General features: G+C 44.7%; 1 protein-coding gene and 1 pseudogene across 2 annotated transcripts in view; one reads left to right on the top strand and one right to left on the bottom strand.

The window, feature by feature from the left end:
• The window catches only part of LOC309848515 (ligand of Numb protein X 2-like), a gene marked incomplete at its 5' end in the record, with an annotated part of 385,857 nt that overhangs the window by 63,639 nt on the left and 296,241 nt on the right, over positions 1-25,977 (bottom strand). The window lies entirely within an intron of this gene.
• Positions 8,856-10,673, top strand: LOC309849085 (annotated as a pseudogene). The gene has a single exon. The product of its transcript is annotated as an uncharacterized misc_RNA (transcript).

Below are 25,977 nucleotides of genomic sequence, written 5' to 3'. Positions count from 1 at the left end.
TCTAAGGAAATAAGTTTGAGTGGGTGGGGAATGCTCACTTCCGACCAAGAGCACATTTTTCTTTCAACCATGACTTCTCCCTTAGAAACTATTGAACAGCCTGGATCCTGACTAAACCACCTGTCTTAGTCTGTTCTGGTTGCTAAAACAAAACACTATCGACTGGGTGGCTTATAAACCACAGAAACTTATTTCTCACAGTACTAGAGGCTGGGAGGTCCATGATCAAGGCGCCCGCATGGTCGTGTTCTGATGAGAACCCTCTTCCTGGCTTATAGCTGGCATCTTCCTGCTCTTACAGTAGAAGGAGCAAGAGATCTCTCTGGAGCCTCTTTTATACTATTGTTTTTAACAGATTCATTTATTTATTTTAGAGAGAGACAGAGCCTGCAAATGAGCACAAGGGGGAGGGGAGGGGGACGAGCAGAGGCAGAGAAAGAGAAGGAATCTCAATCAGACTCTTCACAGAGCACAGAGCCAGATCGATCCCAGGATCCTGAGATCATGACCTGGGCAGAAATCAAGAGTCAGACACTCAGCCAACAGAGCCACGCAGGTGCTCCTCTGGAACCTTTTTTATTAGGGCATGAATCACGTTCATGAGGACCCCAGCTTCATGATATAATTAACTCTCAAATGCCCCATCTCCAAATACCATCCCATTGGGTATTAGGGTTTCAACATAGGAATTTGCTGGAGGAGGGGGTTGGGGGTGGGGGCAGGGCTTGCAGGGGCGGGACACAAATATTCAAACCTTAGAACCGCTGATTGAAACTGCTCCTTAAACAAGCCTGCATATTTCGTTAAAAAAAAGAAAATCCTTTTTTTTTTAAGATGATTACATTTTGACCAATGCAGTTCAGCCCATAACATCATAGAGCCATCAGAAGAACTGCGGTTGATAGCTAAAATCAGGAACAAAAACATTACATTTTTACAGCCCAATCTGTGTGGTTCCTCATGGGAGAATGACATTTTCAAGACTCAGAGCTCCGGAGCCCCGACTTGCCAAAGTCAGCCGAGATGCGGAACGTTGCCTTCTCCAAATCACTGCAGGCGAAGTCTTTCCTAGACAGCAACTGAAACATTAAAAGAAAAAAAATCACTTTTTAAAATTTGGCCCTGACATTTTAAAATATTCCCGTGACAGTGAAATCAATCGTTATGGAGCATTTGTACTGCCAGCCAGCCACATTAGATTGATTCCTTATTTTAGTCTCTTATTTTTAATAAGTAAAATGCAGGTTAAATAGATGTGAACTATATGAAATACAACCGTTATCACAAAATCTAAGCAATACACGGTGACAAGAGAAGTTACAAGTCCAGTTTATGCCTGATCTGATTTATGCGACTGAGATAATACTTTTTTTTTTTTTTTTAGTAGGGCTGGTAGTAGAGGAAACAAGCATTGTACAGTGTCTGAGGGGTAAGGTATACTTGCTGTGTTTTTAGCTGTCCCAGTTAGCTACTGCTGCCTAACATATCACCCCAAATGTGGTGGCTTAAAAAAAATAGAAATATTTATTATTATCCACCATTTGCAAGTCAGCTACAACATTGTGCTCATCTGGGCTGAGCTTTTCCAAGGGCCGCAGGATCTTCTTCTTCAGGTAGCTGGGGGTCCTATGGGGCAGGCAGATGAGTTAACCTAAGATGACTTTATTCATGCAACTCTTAGGCAGCTGGCTGTTTAGTTTAGTTGGGCATTGAGATAAATGAGGGTGTGTGCATGTGTACACGTGTGTGTTGAAGGGAATGAAGAATAGGGATCTCTACTGGGGGGAGAAAGGATGTTACATATAAGAGGACTGTGGGGGTGTCCACCGAGGAAAACTGTGACATGCTTTGCATTTCTGTCCATAACCTTGGCCTTTGTTAAGGTTAAGAGAACAGACTTTGAAGTTAGAAAGCCTAGATTTGTGGCAAGGTCCTAAACTTACCGCAACTTAGTTTTCTCATCTCTGGATTTCTCAATCGGGATAGTGTTACCCACCTCTCGGGGGCAGGAGTGAGGGAGGTAATGTACACAAATCACTTAGCGTGGTACTGGGCACATAGTAGATGCTCAACAATTGGATTAAAAAAAAAAGGGGGGTCAGATCTTGACCTTCCAGGCATTTATTTGCTTCCGTGATTCTAGACATCCCCAGCTTCTTCCTCTTCTTTTGCATATAGATATAAATAGCTTGGTGTGATCCTGGTGCAATGGGCCATGCATTCTATTTATACTCTCATCAGCAAAAGGCAAGGGGAAAGGTTCTAGCTTAAATCTTGATTGGAAAGACACTGGTCCTACGATTAGCCCTTAGACTGGCCCCTCAGAAAGAAATAGAAGGGAAGTATTAGCTGTCCCTGCTTGGTGAGATTCCAGCCCTAATTCCCTGGTGTCTTTCAGGAAACTGTCAGGAATTAGGGATCCCATTTGTCCCTCCTGTTGTCCAGCAGCTCTGCCTAGAAGAGCAGTGAAGTGTTGCACAGGGTGCGTTTTGGCCACAAGCGTGTGAGGCATCTGTCTGAAGTGATGCTCCCAGAGTGCCGGATCCTGAGGCCCTCAAAAATCCAGCCCCCCTTGCCTGTTGGCTCTCAGAAAGCCCACATCTGACTTCTATTCCTCTCCTTAAGAATGTGCTCTCTGGTTAAATGCAACAATCCTTGGGAAAGGTCATGTTTGAAGTGGCAGACACAATCCATTAGCGTAAATGAAGGACAAAAACTCTGCCCTAGAACCTCTAGGGATCTGTGAGCACAGCTGAAGATTATCGGAAAAATCCATCTGAGAGTCCGTTGCAAAATCTAGGTTCGCCTCTATCAGCCTTGCTGAAGGAGACCCCAGAAGTCATAGCCGCCGTGCTCACAGAAGAATCTACCCAGTGTCTACCCACTACTCAAGGCCACATCTTGACATCATACCTATATTGGCCAAAACTCAGTCCCTTAGAGCTCTCCTTCTTACAGAGCACTCCCAAGTGGGCCTGAAGCTGTCTCCCTATAGCTAGAAACAGATGCTAGAACCAGTATATTAGAGGGTCATCAATTTGCCCTCCGGCAGAGATCAACAAGGTGGGACCATAAGCCTTCTTGTTGAGAATAGTGTCCCTTAACTTTTCAGTCACACACACACACACACACACACACACACACACACACAGCCTGGAAACTTCCACACTTCCATCCTGGCTGGCACTAGGCCTGCCATTGAGCTGGCGCAAAGAGAGTTGGGAGCACATGGCAGATTGGGGGTTATTTTTAAACACCCTTGCTGGGAGGCAGCAGTGACCTTAAAGTAGGTTGTCTCTCTTTTTCTGGCATTTCAGTTTTATTGTAAAAGCATTTATGTGTAGAAATAGAGAATGTTTAGCTGCAAAAGCACACGTTACTCAAATGGCAGATGTTGGCTGTTTCCCATGCTGGCAAAGGGAAATGGGGTGGGACCAGCAGGGGCACACTCTTGAGGTGAAGGGGAGCAACTGGCCGCCCGATATTGGGTCTTCTTCAAACCCAGGGAACCTGGGGGTCCCAGGGTCTTCCTCAACAGAGAAGGGATTACTCCCAGGAACCTCCAGGAAGACAAAGCACGTTTTGTTAGTGGGATGGTACCACGAACCCTCCCCCAAAGTCCCTTTGTTGGCGATGATTGCCTTAGAAAACCAGTGGCATTTCTTGCCATCCCCCTGGCTGAATCTAGGCCATCAAAAGAAAGGAAATAAAAGGGAATCAGCTTCAACTCAGAGAGCCAAGAAACATGGTGAATACCTGAAGATTTGTAAGTATTCTGAGAAGTTGAATCTTTAAATAATAATAGTCATAATAGCAGTGTATGAATATATTATACTAATATTTATTACTACATTAATTAAATAATATATGACATATATAAATAGGCTAGTATAGTACTTTAATAATAATAGGTTAGCATAGCATTTCATACTATTATTCATATGCTATTATCATTTCAATGAGTAGCTCTGCAAAAATTTATTAGATGTTTTATGTATGTTAACACAATACCAGACATTGGGGGTCCAAAACACTCAGGGGTTACAGTGTAGTGTAGGGGGAAAGATAGATGCATAAACGGATAATTTCAGTAAATTAGAACAGCATAGAATGGAATGGAAATGAGTAGGACAGAGGAGGGCACAGGCCCAGCGAGGGGTGAGGTGACAGAGACATGCTATCACCATTGCTTGTTGGAGGTGTCAGGCTAGTGAGAGGATTAGAGACCACATCCACAAAGGCCTAATACATGGAAAGTCTTCTAAAACAGCAACAACTATTGATGTCCTGTTCTATGCCTGGAACCTTCTTGCTCAAGGCCCTGCTTGAAGACCTGCTCAACTCTCTTGGGAGATGAGCGGTCCCTTGGCCTTGTGCCCCCAGCACCTTCCACTCCTTTCTCCTAGAGCTTGGTGCATTGCAGCTTCATGATCTCATTTGACCCTTTCTCTCCCACTGGACCTTGGGCCCAACACAGAATGCTGTCACCTCTGTGTTCCCAGAGCTGGGCAGAGCGCCTGTCACACAGCCAGTCATCAATAAAGGTTTCTGGCATGAATGAGCAAATGACTACCTGAGAAACATTACAGAAAGTTAGGCTGCTCTTCAACCCCGTTTACTAAGGAACCTTGAGTTATTTTTGATTGAATAGAGCAAACACCCAGATCACTGCTCCCCTGGGTTTCAGATCAAATGCTAGGCTAGAATTTTATGCTTCCAGGGGCAAAATAAAGAGCAAAGGGAGTTAAGTGATTTGTTAAGATGATGGTTACAGCTCTCCTCTGAAGTGGAAAATCCATGAATCAGAAAAGCTCACTGGTCTCCTTCCATAATAGGAAGTGTTCAGCCAGAGACCAAAGGAAAGGTTCACTTCAAGGCAGACTTAAACCCAGAGCATCCGGCCATCAGCCCTGAGCCTCCTACAAGCGTTTGTGCAGCTCGAGTCCCCTGATCCCCAGTTGCACCGAGAACGGAGTGACTATATCCAGGGGATATTTGAACATTTATGAAACCAGAGCCGTGTCCCAGTTCTTCAGCATCTGGTTTGGAATAAAAATCCACACAGAAGACTCGCCACCAAAAAGCAAAGCTGTTGCACTTGGATGGGGCAAGCCCTGGGAGCGCCACAGGAGTTTGCCAGATCACAGGGGGACAAACAAGAGAGAGGCAAACCAAGAGACACACTCTTAACTATAGAGAACAAATTGATGCTTCCCGGAGGGCAGGTGGGGGAGGGACGGAGAAAACAGGTGATGAGGATGAAGGAGGCACTTGCCATGATGAGCACTGGGGGATGCATGGAAGGGCTGAATCACTGTATTGTACACATTGTATGTTAACTCACTAGAATTTAAATAAAAACTTTACAAGAGCAGTTTGCAAAATCCTTTGGCTTCTCACTGCTGTTCTCTTCTCAGCAAGAATCCCTCCTACCTCTTTCCTATTATCAGATATTCTTCCAGCCCAGATATCCTGGGCTTGCTTTCTGGAGCCCAGACATAAGGAGGTAATAAAAACCAAAATGAAAACACAACACTTACCAATAAAAAGAAGCATTGCCCCCCTTTTATTCTGCTAGAATCATCATGAGCCAAGACACAGGCTGCCAGTTTCCAAAACATGAACTCAAGCGTCCTAGGAATGCTCCTTTTCTTCCCTTACAGAAATTTGTTAAATTCAACATCATCCGAGCAATTTATTTAATCTTCTCAACTCTTATGGTTTCACGACTCCCTGAGCATTATACCGGGAACAACAAAGCCAGACCCTGAGTGTCGATATCAGGGATGAACTATTATGTTCTCCCTTCACCGTAAAGAAAGGGAGAGTAAATTAACATATTTAATTGTGCATATCTCTACATGTGACTGCATGCATCTCTTAAAGACATGGGATTTGAACGATTCTCTGAGGCTATAAACTTGTAAGGATTGAAATGACCTTATTTTTACTCCTACGAGGACCAGGGCAAACTGAGAAAGCCTGTGTAACATCTGTCACTTCTTGCATTGGGTCCTTCACAACAAAGGACAAAGAAGGATTTCAATAGCAATTCTCACCATTTTTTCATTTAATTGTCTTGGATTTTTCTATCATACAAATAAATTGTCTACAAATGTTTTTCCTGCTTTTCTGACATTGGTACCTATTATTTCTATTTCATGATATGTTGATTTGAGCAAATGAAGCTACCAATAGCGCTGATATGAGAGGAGCTCGTAGGCAGAGTCTGAAACTTCTGAGTTCTGGGACCTGAGTTCAAGTCCCGGCTCTGAGCCTATGTTGGTCAGGTAACCATCCAGGGCTCCTAGTTCCTCCATGCAAAGGGGAAGTGACGGTGCTTTCTTTATTGTCCTGGGACGTAGATGCAGCATCTGGTGTGTGGGAGGGGTAAGTAAATGGCAACAATCCCTATAATCTTCATGGCGATTGCAGCACACCTTCCTTTTAACAACCTCTAAGATTCCACACTAAGGATGAGGGACATTGGGGGTTCTGTGTGAGCCCAACCATTCCTCCTCCTTGCCTCCAGATTTCAAGCTAGTTGAGAACTAGACACAGATCCCAAAGGATATTAACATCCAATATTCATTTAATTGCTGTTATGGTTATTTGCAGAATGCCGTTTGCACCTGCTGCTAAGGCGCTTCCCTTCCTATCTGTCCTCTCCCTTGCAGTCTAGATCTTGAGATTTGCATGTTGAGGGAGTGGGCTTGGCCTGCCCCCTAACCCATGGAGCCTAAATAAGACTCAGAGCCAAGTCAAAGGGCATAGAATGAATAGTTACATTCAACATATTCCAATCATTTGGAAACAGAAATAAAAGAATGTCAGATCCTGACTATTTTCTCATGGAGAAGAAAGAAAGGGGAATGCGAAGGAAGCAACCAACCAAACAAGAAGTTATTCCCTAATTCTTCCTCACTGAGACCAGGAGAATCGGGGACATCCCCATATTATGGACCAGGGCAGGATTGTGAAAGGAAAAAAGAATGGTTTTCTTTTTATTGGCTCTTTAAAATATTCATCTTTTTATTCATTAAGATGTGGGTTCCCAAAACAATGAATTCAAAAAATTCAATTCACCTGGTACCCCAACCATAAAATTCAATTCAGTACGTCTGTACTGAATATTTACTATATGTAGGGCATCTTGTCAGAGTTCATTGTATTGCTTATTCACCATGGATAAAACATTGTGACAAAGTCCAATTTAAACTGGAAAAGATGGTATTATGCCAAGGTAACCATCACAAGACTTCTCAGAGCTTTGAATATTCTACAGTGCTGTATGGAGTTCCAGTACCTCTAAAGCAACACAAACCCATTATAGCCCATCCTGCCATCTGCTTATATTTGACCATTCACTGGATGGTCAGGCTGTGCCTCAGGATAGAATATAATGTGAGTGTGGCCAAGGTTAAAAGGCAGATAAGTGCATCCAGGGAAGAAACCAGTGCATGATCTGAAGTCACTAACAGACAACGCCTACACCAGGTTCAAGTGGTGCAGTGTTTACTTACAGCAAGAGGAGAGAGTGCACAGGACCCAGGCCCTGGCATGCATTGCTTTTCCCCACACCTCACACTGCCCCCCACCCCCACAGTGGATCCAAGGCACAGTTGATACAGGTGATGTGTTTGCATGAATCCCACCTTGTACCACAGCGGAAGGCCCCAGACCCCTCTTCTGTGGGGTCTGAAATACAGAAAGCTGGGGATGTGCCTGAGGGTCATTGATATAAGTGCTTAGGCAGAACAAAAGAGCACTCACTGAGTCTGAAATAGGAAAAGATACTCTCTCACAAGGGCAAGCCCCGCATAGGCTGCGAGAGCTTGTTATGTCAGAAAATGGACCTGTTCTTATGCAGCCAAGCAAGAGTCAAAAGACTGCACGGGATCCCCCTTTCCAACAGAATACACCTGAAATTTTTGAATGAAAAAATAAAAATAATAACAACTGAGGATTCTGACTCTGAAAAGTAAATAAAAGCAAGTAGATTGTGGAGAGGAGTCAAAACTTCAAGGAGGGAACACCAAGGTGAGCTTCTGTCTCTCTCTCCCTCTAGCTTTGTTTTGAGGGTGATCTCTAGCCATGTTGCAGTGTGGTCCTTTGATGTCAATAGAAATTATTTCTTTCTGGTCAGAGGAACCAGAGACATATCCTGAGGTCTGGTGAGTGGAGGAAGCCAGAAGGAGCAACTCTCCTAATTCTGTATTTAACCCTTCCCAAGTCCCAACATTACATCCAAGCCATACACATGCACAAGACAGACCCAAACCAATACAGTGAAGTCTTTGAGAACTAAGCTGGACTTGAACTGATACCCATAGAAAGTAAGAAAGAATTTGGGGTCTGAATCAAACTCAGTTGGTTGTCTGCTAAAACAAATTTCAGCCCTTCGTTAGTGTTATCATAGGACTGAGTATACAGGAGTATTCACAATGTCCAAAATTATAATCCAAAAGTATAATCAAAATTACCCAGTATACAAAGACCCAGGAAAATGTGGCCAACTCTCAAGAGAAAAGACAAAGAAGAGATGCCAGCCCAAAGATGACCCAAAGACGTTAGGATTATCAGGCAAAGACTCTAAAGCAGCATTAATACTATGCTCCATGAGCTAAATAAAAATATGCTTGAAATGGGGGCACCTATGTGCCTCAATTGGTTGAGTATGTGACTCTTGATTTTCCTCAGGTCATGATGATCATAGGAATGAGCCCTGTGTTGGGCTCCATGATCATCATGGAGTCTGCTTGTCCCTTTCCCTCGGTTCCTCTTCTGACTTGTGCTCTCTCTCTCAAACAAGTAAATAAATAAAATATTTTAAAAATATACTTGAAATAGGGCGGACGGCGGCGGCGCGCACTGGCGTAGACACTCTCGGGCCATGGTGGTGGTGGCACCCGCGCAGAGCCCGGCCGCTGGGGCCCCCAAAGTGCTGCTTCTGTCCGGCAAGCCCGCCGCCGCCGCCGCCGGAGCCGCCGCCGCCGGAGCCCCGGCCGGCCGGGCTCTGCCACTCCTGGTGCCGGGCCCGCGAGGGGCCAGCCCCGAGGCGGCAAGCGGGGGGCCGCCCCAGGCACGCAAGCGACAGCGCCTCACGCACCTGAGCCCGAGGAGAAGGCGCTGCGGAGGAAACTGAAAAACAGAGTAGCAGCCCAGACTGCCAGAGACCGAAAGAAAGCTCGAATGAGTGAGCTGGAACAGCAAGTGGTAGATTTGGAGGAAGAGAACCAAAAACTTTTGTTAGAAAATCAACTTTTGCGAGAGCAAACTCACGGCCTTGTAGTTGAGAACCAGGAGTTAAGACAGCGCTTGGGGATGGATGCCCTGGTTACTGAAGAGGAGGTGGAGACCCAGACCAAGGGGAATGGAGCGAGGCCAGTGGCCGGGTCTGCTGAGTCCGCAGCACTCAGACTACGTGCACCTCTGCAGCAGGTGCAGGCCCAGTTGTCACCCCTCCCGAACATCTCCCCATGGATTCTGACAGCGTTGACTCTTCAGACTCTGAGTCTGATATCCTGTGGGGCATTCTGTTCAACTTGGATCCAGTCATGCTCTTCAGATGTCCTTCCCCAGAGTCTCCCAGCCTGGAGCAGCATCCAGAAGCCTATCCCGAAGGACCCAGTTCCTTACCAGCCTCCCCTTCTCCGTCACTGGGGACGTCATCAGCCAAGCTGGAAGCCATTAATGAACTGATTCGTTTTGATCACGTATACACCAAGCCCCTAGTCTTAGAGATACCCTCTGAGACAGAGAGCCAAGCTAATGTGGTAGTGAAAATTGAGGAAGCACCTTTCAGCCCCTCAGAGAAAGATCACCCTGAATTCACTGTCTCAGTGAAGGAAGAACTTGTAGAAGATGACTTCATTCCAGAGCTGGGCACCTCAGATCTACTTTCATCCAGCCACTGCCTGAAGCCATCTTCCTGTCTACTGGATGCTTACAGTGACTGTGGGTATGAGGGCTCCCCTTCTCCCTTGAGCGACATGTCCTCTCTGCTTGGTGTAGACCATTCTTGGGAGGACACTTTTGCTAATGAACTCTTTCCTCAGCTGATTAGTGTCTAAGCAATGATCCCGGGCTGTTACCCTTTTCTTTTGACCATTATAACTGCCTGGAAGATAGCAAAGAAGCCTGTGCTTCATTTTAAAAAGCCAAAGTAGAGGGTGTACAGTGCTAGGGAATTCCCTTAAAGTATTTGTCTGTTAAACTGTAGAGGTCACCCCAAGTATTGTCTTTGTCATCCAGCAGTCCAAGGTACTCAGATATATTACTACAATCCAGAATTACAGTTTTTGAGGTTGTACCCTTAAGGGCAATAGTCTGCCCTAAAATTCTTATGTAAGGGTCATCAGACAAGCATCTTAGACATGAAATTTATGAGTGGCCCTTTAACATTTCTTTTACTCCTTCTTGGCATCCCAGGCTTGCCTCCAATTTTAAGTCCTTTAGTTTGCTTCTGCAAGCAAAGAACCTACCTGAGGGGGCTCCTTTCCCTCATGTACAGTTCACGTAAAGATCAAGAATCTTGTGTAAAACTATGGAAATTTACTATGTAAATGCTTGATGGAATCTTTCCCTGCTAGTGTAATTTTTGGAAGGTGCTTTCTCCATTTATTTAAAACTACCTGTGCAATTAAAAAGTGCAATGCAAAAAAAAAAAAAAATATATATATATATATATATATATATATATATATACACTTGAAATAAGTGAAAATATAGGAGTTTGGATTAGACAAATAGAAACTGTAAAAAAGAAGGAAGTGGAAAATTTAAAAATACAATATATGAAATAAAAAATTCAGTGGGGGATCCAATAGCAGAATAGAGATAATGGAGGGAAGCCCATGATATCCAACGTGAAGACAGAAAAGAGTGAAAATAAATGACAGTTTATTTGAAATAAAACCAAACGTGTCAACATGCATTTCACCAAGTCCAAGAAAGAGAAGAGACTGATGAGAACAGAAAATTACTTGAAGAGATTATGGCCGCAATTTCCCTAATTTGGTGAGAGACATAAATTTAGAGCTTTAAGAAGCTCAGTGATCTCTGAACAAGACAAAGTCTTTAAGAAATACCTGCACACATCATAATCAGATGGCTAAGTACCAATGGAAAAAAAAATCTTGAAAGCAGCTAGAGAAAAATAACACATTATGTACAGGGAACAATAATTTGAATACTAGCGGGTTTCTCATCAAACACCGTGGAGACCAAAGAGACCAAAGAAATAGCATCTTCAAAGTGCTTGAAGGAAAAGGATTGTCAGCTCAGAATTCTGAATGCAGCAGAAATATCCTTCAACAATCAAAGCAAAAAAAAAAAAAAAAAGACATTTTCAGGTAAAGAAAAACTGCAAAAATCCATCAGCAGCAGACTGGCTGTAACAGAAATGCTACAGGAAGTTATTCCAGCTCTTCTGGAAAGGAAACCAGAGAGAAACCTGGGTCTTTGGGAATGAAGGAAGAGCCTCAACAATGGCAAATATCTGAACAAGTATAAAAGGCCGTTTTCTCTTCTTGCGTTCTTTAAAATATGTGTCTTTTGAAAGCAAAATTTGGGATTATCTTTGTAGTTTACAATGTTTGCAAATGTAATACCTATGACATGGTAAGACAAAGATCAGTGTGGGGAGAAGAGAGCTTACCAAGTTTCTAATCTAAGTTTCAATATTGACTCTAAGTAGACTTTGAAAGGTAGATGTATATATTTCAATATGTAGGCAACCACTTAGGAACAAAATATAACCCCCCAAAATCAAACAAATTAAAATGGAAGATTAAAACTTTTCTTAAATAATGCTCCAAAGGCAGGAAAAGATGAAGAGAGGAATCAAAACAAGAAGAGACAAAGAAAATACAAATTATAAAATTGTAGGCCTAAACCCAATCACATTAATAATCACAGTAAATATTAATGGTCTAAACTCTCCAATTAAAAAATATAGATTAATAGAATAGATTAAAAAACAAGTTTGTACTATATTCTACCTGCATGGCACATATTTTATTTTTTTTTAATTTTAAAAGATTTTATTTATTTATTTGAAAGAGAGAGGATGAGAGAGAGCTCCGGGGGGTGAGGGTCAGAGGGAAAAGCAGACTCTCCACTGAGTGGGGAGCCCAATGAGGGACTCAATCCTGAGACGCCAAGATCATGAGCTGAGTCAAAGGCAGTCCCTTAACCAACTGAGCCACGGAGGCACCTGACACATATTTTAAATAGAAAGTCATAAATAGGTTGAAAATAAAAGTTGTACCATGCAAAGAGTAGGCATTAGAAGGGAAGAGGGGCTACTTCAGTGTCAAGTAAAACAGACTTCAAAACAAAGAGTGTTACCAGAGATAAGGATGGTCATTCCATAGGCATAAAAGGGAGAGTTCTTTAGAAAGACATAACAATTATAAATGAGTATGCAACTATTAACACAGCCTCATGAGTCGTGAAGCAAACATGGACAAACTGACAGAGGGAAGTAGACAATTCCAAAATCATCCTCAGCAATTGATAAAACAACTGGACCAAAAAAAATCAGTAATGACATAAAATACCTGAAGAATACTACTAACCTTGATCTTACTAACATTTTTAGTCTACTATATATATCCAACAACTGTAAAATAAACATTCTTTCCAAATGCTCAGCATATATTCACCATAAAACAAGTTCCAATAGATTTAAGAGAATTGAAATAATACAAAGTATATTCCCCGAGTGCAGCCTGATTAAATTGAAAATCAGTAACAATGCGATATCTAGGAAAACTAATATCTGGGAATTAAGCAACACACTTCTCGATAATTCAGAGGTTAGAATGCAGCATAAGTGTCCCAGAGAAGGTGCCAAGTATGCAGTGTTTGCCTAATTTAATTGAACACAGAAGTGATTTGTTTTTGTTTTTTGTTTTTAAGATTTCACTTATGTATTTGGTAGAGAGGGAGAGCATACAAGCAGGGGGACCGCAAACAGAGGGAGAAGCAGGCTCCCCGATGAGCAAGGGGCCCAACTCGGGACTTGATCCTAGATATCTGGGATCATGACCCAAGCTGAAGGCAGATATCCAGCTGAGTCACCCAGGTGCCCCAAAAGTGATTTTTTTAGTGGAGTACTTCATAAGACTAGTGCTTAATGAGGCATGTTCTGGGAAGCTTACCTAGAATTGGCCCCTGAAACCATGATGTCTTTTCTTTTAGGAAGGGAGTGATATTTCCATCTGCACCTGCAGAGAATGTTCTATCTGTCATAAATGTTAAGCAAATTCTTACTGATGGAAGACTGCCCCTGTAGCATGTCATCCATGTCCATCGACAACTGTTTACTTTTTGTTGGTGCTTTTCCTAGGCTGAGATTCTTCAACAGGGACACAGTTGGCTTGTATCCCAGAAAAAGCAATTCATCAAGTAATTGCCAAGTGAGGGAGCTATCGCTGGAGTGATGGGCACAGCAGAACCTGCTAATAACAAAGCAGAGTCTGACCCTATGGAGGAGGGTGGAGTTCTTCCCGTGGTCCCCACAAAAGAATGATTGTATTTCAGATCTATTAGAGGAGGTCTTTCCCTTTTTTGTTTTCTTAAAAAAAAAAAAATTCCTTTGAGTTGCTCACCCTAGGGAGAGCAGCTTGTTCTTGTTTAAGGGTAATTGCAGATAAAATCCATTACGACTTGCCAAGGAAATGAAATTGAGATTGGAAATGGTTTGCTGGAGATGGGCCATGGAGGAGGATGGGGTGTGATGTGGAGTGTTGAGAGGGGTCTGGGCTGGAGGGGAGGTTGGGAGAAGGGCTCCAGCCTTCTTTGGCCAAAGAAGCTATAGGCTCTAAAGATCCTCCCCACACCCCAATCCATCCCCTCTGTCCCCTGGGTTTCCTCGAGAGTATCCCCGGATGAGCTAGCAGTGACCATGCCCTGGGGGGGTGCAGCCCCCCTCCCCATCCTGGCCACTGCCGTGGTGACAGCTGCTTTGTGTGCACAGATGTGCTATGTTCTGAACTCAGCCTGCACAGAGATTTCTGAAAATAAAAAGGTGGGATGTTCAGGTACAGATCAAGAGCTCTGGCATGTTATTTCCATGCCAGGGCTTGTTGATGAAGATCCCCTTGGCCCAGAAAATAGCCCCTACAGCTCATAGGTTGCTGACTACTACAGTTTTTCTGCTCAAAGAGACCCCAGCTTACAAAAGAGGACTAAGGCAGTTTTCCTCTCCTAGTATCTTCTCTGTTCAGTGCCTGGGGACTGGAGCCATGACACATCAGAATCACTGGGGCAGTTTTTCAAAAACAGGTTTCTGGGCGTACTCATGGAGAGACTGGTCCGGCATGCTGCGATGAGCCTGGGAATCTGGAGGTTTGGCAAGTGCCGCTGGTGGGCCCTGTCTGTAGTCAGGTCGAAGGAGCCCTATTCCTTAGTCTCTTCTTTTGGGAGCATCTCATCACCAAGTCCTGATGGGTGAGCACCAGACCCCTTCTAGTTCCTGATCCACCTCTCCCGGTGTTGATGGCTGTTCTGCCAACAAGCGGGTGTCTCTGTGTCTGTGGCCCCTGTAGGCTCTCACCATGCACTTGGCCCCAGCATGCTGGTCTTTGCAGTGCTGGGTACTCAGTGAGTTGCTGGGAGAACTCATTGACCATTACGTGGTTGGAATATATCTCCCAAGGGTCTGAGGTTAAGACTGTATAGTATATACTTTACCATCTTTCATTTTAATGTTTAAAATGGATACAAATGGGACGCCTGGGTGGCTCAGTGGGTTAAGCCTCTGCCTTTGGCTCAGGTCATGATCTCAGGGTCCTGGGATCGAGCCCCGCATCGGGCTCTCTGCCCAGCAGGGAGCCTGCTTCCCCCCGCCCTCTCTCTGCCTGCCTCTCTGCCTACTTGTGATCTCTGTCTGTCAAATAAATAAATAAACAAAATATTTTTAAAAAATAAAATAAAAATAAAATGGATACGAACTTGGCATTCATCTACATAGTAAACTTCCATTAAAAAACCTGCTATCCTCCCCAGTCCAATCTTAAATCACGTGATGTTCTTTGTGCGGTGTTCATCTCGTTGGATTGGTTGTCTGTCACAAAGTGTCATGTTTCCAGGGCATACACACCCCAGCGTGAGATGTAAGTGTGAGAAAGGTTCACTTGTCTTAGAAAAGCTCTCGGCTGAAGAATGGAAAAAGACCGAGCATAGGCTCCTTCCAGAACTAAGGAGATCCACTCCAGCCCTAAAAACTGGGCCCAGAGTTAAGCAGCAGAGGGACTGTATGGAAGAAAGGATGGGATGGAGATCAGGGACCTCCAGAAGCTCATCTGAGACTTCCACTGACTCTCCTAGCAGGTCCGTTGAAAATAAAAGTAGAGAGAGGTGTTTTGCACGATCCCCTGATGAGGGAACTAGTTTTCCTTCTGGTAGTTGATGGTTAATTGATGGTCCAAGCTGACCATTCTCAATGTGGCTGGGCAAATGCAAGGACTAGCATCAGCGAGCCACTGGCTGCAGGTTATGAGAAGCTTTAGGGCAATGCACATTTTTCCCCCCTGTTTTGAATCGTTCTGTGCTTTTTCAGCAAGAGGATGTCATCTGGCTTTGAACTGAGTCCAATCTTTCAGCCACTCTGCTTTGTCCTTTAAGCAAGTTGCTCTCCATCCCCTCCGGATGGAAAATTTATTACAGTGTCTTGGATGGCCCTCCTTTTAATTGCCAACTTATTCCCCTTTAAACATCTTGTGCTTTATGACCCAGGCCTCTGCTGGTGCTGGGTCGCGGCTTGCGGAGAAAGGTCGGAGCTGAGGTCTCTCCTCTAATTATGACAACCCACCCACGGAGCAGCCAAAGCCCTTGAAATAAACAGTTCACGCTGCCCTTTTGTCGTTTATCTTTACTGCTTGAGGAAAATTCATGGAGCAGAGTTGCCGCGCTCGTTTGTCCTCAGGGTCTCGCAGCTGCGTCCGTGAGCATTTGGCCACTGTGCACGCAGATGAGATCCTTCGCGTTCGCCGTTCAAGACAGGAGTAAAGTGAGATGATATACAAAGAACCATATCCGAGGGATCTAAACTCACAGAGATGTATTTTCTGTCTTCCATTTTTAGCAGGCTGCCCTCAACTCTGTGAGCAGCCTCCATAATTCATTTGCTCATTCAATTCCTCCTAATATGTGGTCCCAAAATAGATTCAGTGTCCTTGCCTTGACGATGGCGTGTTTCACCAGCAGGATCCAGGGCAGCATCTTTGTGCACTGGAGAATTATTAATGCGAAGAGAGGCCCGTAGACACACCCTACCAGAAAAAAAAGAAGCAGAGAGGGATTTTTGGACTCTGAAAGATTAAAATCTCGGTTAGTTACAGGACACCAGCAGCTGATGGGTAAAGCTCGAATCTATGGGAGCCACTGATAAAAACAATGATAAAACAGAGAATTTTCATGCTGTTATGGAACAAGCAAATCATGGAACAAATTAATGATTTTTTTTTTTTTAATTTCTGAGAAACACGGAAAATTCATATGTCCCCATTTCTCAGAACTCAAGAATGAAATAAAGAATTTCATTTTCCTTAAGGTCTTCATGTGCGAAGTGGTCTGTTTGGCAAAGTGAGTAGCTGGGATTGTTTTTTTCTGGGTTCCAGAACCAAACACCAGCCACAGGGGATTAAATCTAGGGTTTTTGCTGCCGGAGGCTCCGTCCTTGGTCCTGATCGAGCCCAGATAATTCTGAGCTGCTGTGTAAGAAACACAAAGGATTCTGGTGAGATCCTGGGCAGGGCCACTGTGGCTCCTGGATGTCGGCCCTGACTCAGTCTTTCACTTGTGTTAACTTGGAAAAAATCCCGTAACATCTCTTCAGGCTTGAAGACTCCCATCTGCACTGGGTAGGGAGGGAGAGAGGGTTAAGTGCGGTGACCCATGATAAAGAATGCAGGGAACATCCGTCACCACAATATCACCCTGTGACTTTGCAGGGACTTACTATTTCTTCCATGTTGGGACATTTTCCTCTGAAGATTCAGGGTGTCTATATAACATTTGAGTTCCCTTTCCTTTTTACAGGTGACATCTTTCTTTTTTTTTAAATTTTTTTATTTTTTATAAACATATATTTTTATCCCCAGGGGTACAGGTCTGTGAATCACCAGGTTTACACACTTCACAGCACTCACCAAAGCACATACCCTCCCCAATGTCCATAATCCCACCCCCTTCTCCCAACCCCCCTCCCCCCAGCAACCCTCAGTTTGTTTTGTGAGATTAAGAGACAAGTGACATCTTTCTATGATGATTTGACAGCATTTTGTTGGTGGTTTAAAAAACAATTCCTAGAAGAGGGACACCTGGGTGGCTCAGTCGGTTAAGCGTCTGCCTTTGGCTGAGGTCATGATTCCTGGGTCTTGAGATCAAGCTCTGCATCAGGCTCCTTGCTCAGCAGGGAACCTGCTTCTCCCTTACCCTCTGCCTATTGCTCCCCCTGCTTGTGCTCAATCTGTCTGACGAATAAATAAATAAAATATTTTTTAAAATTCCTAGAAGAAGTAAGATGTGAGGGACAGGGAAAGAGGAGTCAGAAAGAATAAAGATGCATCTGGCTCAAGGTGGTGGGGAGGAAGGATGCAGAGTCCTATTTCCTGGCTTTGTATTCTGGTTCTGCCACTTCTTGGGTATGTGACTTGGACAAGATATTGGGCTAAGTTTCCTCATCTGTAAGATGTGATTCTAATGGTACCTGCCTCACAGAGCTTAGTGAGAAGTAGGTAGACAGTGTATAGGGAGCCCTCAGCAGGATGCTTGGCTTACAGCAAGCTCTCCAGAAATGTACACTGTTCACTGCTACATCTACCTGTGCCCTCAACAAAAATTTGTTTGAATTCATAAATGAATTCATAAGTGAATTCATAAAGTAGTAATAAAAAACCAAAATGGAGGGGCACCTGGGTGGCTCAGTCAGTTAGACATCTGCCTTTGGTTCAGGTCACGATCCCAGGGTCTTTGGATCGAGGCCCACGTCAGGCTCCCTTTTATTCTCCCTCTTCCTGTGCTGCTCCCCCTACTTATGCCCTCTTGCTCTCTCTGTCAAATAAATAAATAGAGAAAACAAAACAAAAACAAAATGAAGGCAATTAAAGAATGAAACCCTTCCAAATGTCTTCTCTGAATACCACCAATGTAAATTTGCAGGACAGTCCACAAGCATGGGTCTGGTCCCAAGCATCTTCTTGAGCCTTCTGTGCTTCTCCCTCCACCCACACTGCTTCAACCCCACCAGATGCACAAGCAGTTCTCCAAATGCTCCGTGGTATTCCATGCATCAAGATTTTAGCCTAAAACACTGCCTTCCCTTTAAATACTGAGGGAATCCTAATTCCTTGAGGCTTTATTCAAACACAGCCTCATTAGTAAATATTTCCCAAATCGTCCTGAGTCAGACTTAATCGAGTTTTGAAAATAGGCTAGCAGAATGTCATTGTGGTTGTTATTGGTGTTTGTTTTACCAGCTGGGACATGTCCCGTTGACTCTTTGCCCCTCAACAGTTTTGGGGAACCACGAGTTCCATACATGCATCAAACTCTCCCTAGAACCAGGAGGGGCACTTCTATCTTTTCCTAAGCTTGGTTCCTTCCTGGTGGTGATGTCAGCCATTGGTGGAATAGATGGGTATTTGTTGTCTTACGAATGAAGGGGTTGGACTAGTTGTTTGAGGCTCCTCCAGCTTTAAACTCCCATTATTCCTGGGGCTAGATGACCCTTACAAATTATTCGTGGACATTTGTCACAATTCCACCCCAAATTTCTAGCTCTCAAAGATGCCATAACAAACAACAAAAATTCCTGCCTTCCTCCCCAACACAAACAAATGTACAACTTGTCCCTTAAGTAGATTTTTTAAAAAGATTTTATTTATTCATTTCAGAGATATATATATATATATAGAGAGAGAATGTGTGAGCAGGAGGAAGGGCAGACGGAGAGGGAGAAAGTCTCAAGCAGACGCCATACTGAGCTTGGAGCCTGACATAAGGCTCCATCTCACGACCCTGAGGTCACAACCTGAGCTGAAATCAAGAGTCAAACCCTTAGCCGACTGAGCCACCCAAGTGCCCCTGCCAAGTAGATTCTCGATTGCTCCTTAGAAATGCCTGGCCTGGGGCACCCACAACAATGTCTCAGGTTTATAAAAATTCTTTGGGACACTGGGTATGTGCTCATGTCTCATATTTTCAATATGATCATGAGACTGAAACAAAGCAACTTATCCCAAAGAGAGGCTGTGAAAGACAGCAGGTAAGGGACAGACATGTGAGCTCTGTGACATCTGTAGGGGTCTGTATTTAGTTGCAGTGGATGCCAACTGTCACCCTTTGCTTGAGGAAAAATGTATTCCATTCTCTGGTAAAGTTCTCTACCTTCACTCACCATAAACAACATGTGGAGGAATTTTCAGTCTATAATGTTCCTTTGTAGAGATAGAGCAGGTGACTACGGCTAAGTCCTTGTTCACCCTGCAATTCTTTGCAAGATAAAATGGCATTTTATTACACTGTGATAGCGGTTTTGATTACACAGGGCACTGAAAAGGAGAAATGGTGATTGAGCCACAGACTGAAATTCAATCTCATGATTTTAGAGGTTCCATTATGCCAGGCCAAGTGCTATTCTCAGGCTTTCTGCTTGATGTTCTGTAGCCATTGCCTCAGACTAATTATAATCCATCTGACTATCTAATTCTAACAGTCTAATTTTATCATTCTGTAATTAAGTTTCTTCTGGCAGCATGTATTTAGCCATAAAGGGAAATATTTCCTTTCCCATTTTCAAAATTGGTTAAGTGAGATGAGGAAAGGTAATTGTAGCCACTGAGTTCAACATTTTTTTTTGAGCAATGGTTTTCCTTTTGACTTAAAGAGCTGATAGATTCATCCAAGAAAAAGCTTTCAGGTATAAAACGTTTGAAGCATTTTTCCTAGAAGGACAGTCGTAAAACACTTTAATCACTGCCTCGAGGCCAAAGGCCTAAAGGGAGAATGAACAAAGTTTCCTCAGCAAATATGTCCCATAGTTGATAATCTTGTGTATCTGAGAGGCAGGGGCTGTTTGTTGTTTATATACTATCCAATGTCATCTGACTATATCGGCTGTGGAAGATGCCTAGCTGAAGAACTACATTTCCCAGTCTTCCGTGCAGAGAAAGATGTCATGTGACAAAGACTGGCCAATGAGATGTAAGCAGAATGGGTGGGAGGACTTCTGCAAAAGATTATCCTAAGAAAGGTGGTCTCAGCTAGAGGTGTTTCCTGAGCACTGCTTCCTTCTTTCTTCCTAGAAAGAGAATTTGGTTCCTGGAGCTGAAGCAACCTTCAGTGATCAGAGGGAAAGGTGGAGAGAACTGTGGAGGACTTGGCCCTGACATCCTTAAACCAGTAAACCAACACCAGCACCAGCTCACCATGGACTTTTCATAATGATGGAAAAATAAAGCCCAGTGTGGTTGAAGCCATTCTGATTTTGCCATCTGATTACATTCATGCATTTATTTGTTCATTTGTCTCTCTTCACTGGAATGTAAAGCCACAAGGACACTGACTTTGTTCATCACTGTATATTATGCCCGGAATGTCACAGGCACTTGATAAAACATTGAATGAAGGTGGCCAATTCACTTACTGATACAATCTGTGAGCTAGTAAGAACTAAATTTGTCACTGGGTCTTCTCCCAAAGCACATCCCACTCTCAGAGGGTACTAAAAAGCCAGCTTTCCAAAAGGAGATTTAAAACTCTTCATTTTGGGGTGCCTGGGTGGCTCAGTCAGTTAAGCATTTGCCTTTGGCTCAGGTCATGATCCCAAGGTCCTGGGTTGGAATCCCAGGGTCAGGCTCTCCGCTCAGTGGGGAGCCTGCTTCTCTCTTTCCCTCTGCCTGCCCCACCCCACTCTTGCATGCTCACACACTCTCTGTCAAATAAGTAAACAAAATCTTAAAAAACAAACAAACAAAAAAAAAACAACAAAAAAAACAACCTCCTCATTTAAACCATGAAATCTTTAGGATATTTCTACATGGATGTAAGTTTTTGGTAGTCACTAAAGACCTTTTATTAACATAGTTCCCAAATCATGGAGTAAAGGGGGAATTTTAGATATTCCCCCCAGAAAAATCCACCTGCCTGTGTCTAAGCCTGAATCCAGTGTTAAGCCAGGTAAAGCATTCCTGACCATGGGAGGGACCAACTTTGGGATCCCAGAAGCCAGTCTAATGCTCTGCAACGCGAGCCTTTGGGGATTTTACAGCTGGGGAGGGATGTCACAGTTGCTTTGGAACAACTGGCCCAGGGCGAGGCAGAAGCCCAGGGAGCCTTCTCTCACTCTTGCCTAAAATGAAGGGAGCTGGGCTGAGGGTTGGGCTTGGCATGTCTGCTCAGCCAACACCTCAAGGGGCTTCCCCTCTTGAGAAACCATTGATTTGGAACCCCCCACGCTCTTTCTATGTAAAGTTTCTTGGTAGTGTGTATGGTGTTATTTACTTAGTGAATGCATTCTCCTGGCTTATTTCGGTTTGTATGTAGTCTAAACTGGATGAACACGGTCCCTTTCTACTCAAATTATTCCCCCCTTCACTACAGCTGCATCTAAATCATACTGTACGTTAAAAAAAGAGTAAAAATTCCAAGGTCAGAGCAGGGCTCTCCTAGTCCTATGAAAAATCTTGTCGTCCTCTAGAGACTAAGTGGTCTGCATTGCATGACCCTTTTTTTTTTTTTTTTGAAGAGGTTTCCCTGTTGTTTGTCAGCAGATGTCTGATGAGCTGTGACTAGCATTGGCCACTCCAAGTCTGGACAGGAGGAATAGGGGGGACAGGCCTCTCCACTGTGTGGCAGTGTTTGGCCAGAACCCCGGAAAAGCCCATTAAATATTTATTTAGGTCAAATCACTGAATCATCAACTTATCCTTACACACACAAAAAAATGGAGCTGGAATAGATTTTAATAAAACAATGAGGAACTTTCTATTTCTTCTTCTTATTGTTTCCTGGGCAATCAACTCAAATTTATGCTACACTGGAGGTTGTGTCATGAAAGCTGGTCAGGGAAAAAAAGAATAGTGAGCATTTATACACGAGTTAGCATTTATGAATTTAAAAGCGTTTTCACATGCATTATCCTTACCTCTTCACTTAACTCCTTTGTATCTCTATTTACTCAACTGCGCATTGGGGATAACAATACTCTCCCCACAGAATTGCTCTGAGATGTTGTATGTAAAGCTCCTAGCCCAGGGTCTGGCACACAGGAGGCCCTTAAAAAGTGGAGGTTAGTGTTTTCTCAATATATCCTCCCCTTTTCAGTGTCTGCACACTGTTTCTCTACATCCTCTCCAATACCCCGACCAAGGTCTCCCCAGCACCCTCTGAGGAAGGATGTCTGTCAGCTCAGGGTGCTGAGCTGATGTCCTTCTTGCTCTGCACCTCCCGTGCGGGGCTTCTCTCCATCGTGCTCATCTGATGTCCTCCACAGACACCCTCATTCACTGAAGGTCTGGTGGATGGCTCACAACTTTCATCTCCTCCCTGTCCTTGCCGAGCTCCTGTGACTTCAGCCCCCAAGGGCAGGGCCCACCAACACTTCTCATGTCCTTCCACTTATGCCTCCTAGCCCCCGACCCTTCGGCCATGACCCGAATGTTCCATTTCCTGGGATGGAGCACAACACCTCGAATTCAAAGCTGTCACTTTGAATTTAACAACTGCTTGAAAGTAGATTTGGGATTCTTTTCTTTAATGATTCCACTTTGTTGGAGTGTGGGGTGGCAGACATCTGTCTCCCTGCCTGTGTGTAGGCCACGGGCTTCCAGGACAGTGCCAGAAGCAGAGAGAGCCACAGCTCCCCAATCACAGTGGGTCCAATGTGGACTATTGTATCTGTTTTCCTTAGAGGGAGTTTCAAGGTCTCCCACCCCAAAATGGGAGGCCAGTTCTCCTCAGCCTCCACTCCTCAGGGGGCCAAGGGGGTCTAACAGCCCTTACCCCACAAACTCAGGGGTTTAGATGTCACCTCTATGCTTATTTACACCTGGGGCCAGGTGCCAGGTGCTGCCACACAAGGAAGTAGCAGCCACCTCAGAAGAGTCCCTCATGCCCTGTTCCTTATAGAATGGCAGCCCCAGCTACCCAGCCCCCACCGGGCACTCGATGATGATGTCATCCCATCCTGGGACCAACTGCATGTGACATGGCCCTGTCTGAGCACGTCTGGTCCTCCCCCCTCTCTCAGCTGCTCCGCTGGTCGCTGCACCCAAGAGACCATCACCTGCCACGTTGTCTGGCTTGCAGCATGTGCCCCTCCCCGGGTTTGGGGCCATCCCTTCCAGCACAGCTGCTTTACTGCATCCTCCGGCCCGACTTCACGGTCACGGCTCTCGTGTCCATGGCTGCTTCTGGAAAGGTCTTCTCTCCCACCCTCTTCACCTCCACCCCTTCCTCGCGCACCAGTTTAAACAGCGCTGACCGCATGGAACTCTCCCGAAGTCAGCTGGGGCTCACAGCTTGTAGAACCTACCTGTGGACTGTCCTTTGTCGGCACTGCCTATGCCTCTGGCTTCCGGGAGCTCAGGGGAGGAACCCTTTGACCGCATCTCATTCATCACGCAGACTCGGAGCACCTCTCTGTGCCAGGCTCCGACACCGTCGCTAGGGGGCGTCGGTGAGCACAACGGACTGAGGTCCCTGCCCCCGCAGCGGCTAGTCTAGGAAACCTGGCGGTCAGCCTTCCACCAACAGGAGGTAATGTGGAGTGTTTTAGAAGGTGATCGGTGGCCTGGAAAGAAAGAAAAATTAGAACAGAGTAAAGGAGATGAGAGTGCCCTAAGGCAGTGCCTGGTTTCCAGTACATATTTGTTTTTATTTCCATTTTAATTGGTGTTTTCTTTTGGTTTTGGGTGTTTTGTTTGTTTTTTGTTTTGTTTTGTTTTAATTAGAAAAATGGCACTTGTTCCTTAGGCAGACATCACTCATTGCAGACCCAGGAGCCTCTGCACTCCCTCCCAGGGCCCCAGGAGAACCTGCACTGTGAGAGTATATCAAAGGAGCAGTGTGGGTCCAGGAGGTTTTCTGGAGACAGGGGATCCGGGGTGGAGTGGAAAGTCCCTGCAGGCTCCTGTGGCTCAGTGGGCTGCCTGTCCTGTGAAAGCCTGAACAGATAAACTGTGGCTCAGCAGTCAGGGAGCCACCAAAGGGCCACCTGCCTGCTCTTTTATATCTGAAGGGACTTTCTGTGTTTTGATGACACCTGGCAGTCCTTTCTCACCTTGAGTCGATCTGAACAGAGAGCCTGGAGCTTTCCTCTTACAATCATCAGCACCTGTGGCATTGACTTCTCTGAAGAGAGACATGTGGATCTTCACAAGGATATCAGGTGCCAGTTATACTCAGTGTCACCGTGGGGCACACAGGATTTGCATGGACTAGCAACCAGACGGCTCCTTCTGTACTGCATAACTTGTAAGTGCATCTCAGAGATCCCCAAGTGTTGGTGGACATCCTCCATGCCTTGGTAGGCACACTATTCCCGAGTCTGTTTCCCAGGCCCTCGCCAACTTGTGGTACCCGTGGGATCACACCAAGAGTAATGATGAGACTGTCACTGTACTAGCCCCAGCACGGTCCCCTCCTAAGGTTTTAACCACTCCTTCGAGCGCATCCCTGAGGATACCTCAATTGACATAATGAATAGGCCTTTATCATCCTTCATCCCAGGGTTGTTCTCTGCTGTCCTCAAAGCCTCACCACTGATGCTTCCTTGGGGTCCTCACTCTTGTATTCTGATCATCCAGCTTTGGAGGTGCTGGGGCAGTCTGCATTCCCTGGGCCTCATGGGGCAGCAGACATCCCCTCCTTCCTTACTGCTCGGACAGGCCTCTCCAGAATGGTCCCTGGAAGCCACTTCTTCAGTGTCGCTCTGTAGTCACTTTCCCCAGGGCTCAGACCCAAGTCACTGGGCACCCGACCCTGGTATCCCTTTTCCCCACCCTGGTCTTGCTCAAGCACCCATGCCCCAAATCTCCTCTCATTCAAGCAGAACATCCCCTTAGTGATGCTTTCTGGAGGCTCTTGTTCATAGCTCATCACACAGGTCTGGGGAAGTGTCTAGAACCAGAACACGGCTCTCATTCTGTATGTGTGTGCATGCGTGTGCACCCGCATGTGTGTGTATGTGTGTACACGTGTATGTGCTATACACCAGTGTTCCTTGTTTGGTAAACTGTCAGAGTGCCTTTCTGTGGATCAGTCCCACCCAATATTATAATCATTTTCACAATTAACAGAAAGTAATAATCTCCAATAAGAATTTGGCTCTTGATGCTGAAGCCGGGTCACGGATGCCTCCCTGGCTAGGCTTCTCTGGGAGGCTGTTTAACATGGGTTCTAGAACTTGGAGTCCTGGGACTTTTTTATTTTTTTGCTTTTTCTTTTTTACTTTTTACCTCTTCACCTTAATCCCTATTATGGGCTGAATTGTATCTGCCCCCCTCCATATATCATACCTCAGAATGTGACTGTATTTGGACATAAGTTGGTTATTAAAAAGGTAATTAAGTAGAAATGAGGTCATCTTGGGAGAGGGGGGCTCTCATCCAATCTAACTGGCATCCTTGGAAGAGGAGAAATTTAGACATAGATGCATCCACAGGAAGGGAAAGTGACATCCACAAACCAACAAGAGATGCCTCAGGAGGAACCAAGCCTGTTGACCCTTAACTGTAGACTTCCTGCTTCCAGAAGGTTGAGAAGGTCCATTTCCAGTGTTTAAGCCACCTAGTCTGTTGGTACTTGTGATGCAATCCTAAGCAAGCTTATACAGTCCCTTTAAAATCTTTTGTCTGAATTCTAATCAATGAAAAAATAATTATTTTTAATCTTAAAAAAAACAAAAGTTCTATAGGTATCTTGAGAAAAGACATAGACTCCTTTGCTCAAAATTAAGTGATTGAT

Source organism: Mustela nivalis, assembly GCF_964662115.1.
Source record: "Mustela nivalis genome assembly, chromosome: 15".
NCBI lineage: Eukaryota > Metazoa > Chordata > Mammalia > Carnivora > Mustelidae > Mustela > Mustela nivalis.
This window is presented reverse-complemented; position numbering and strand designations above follow the sequence as displayed.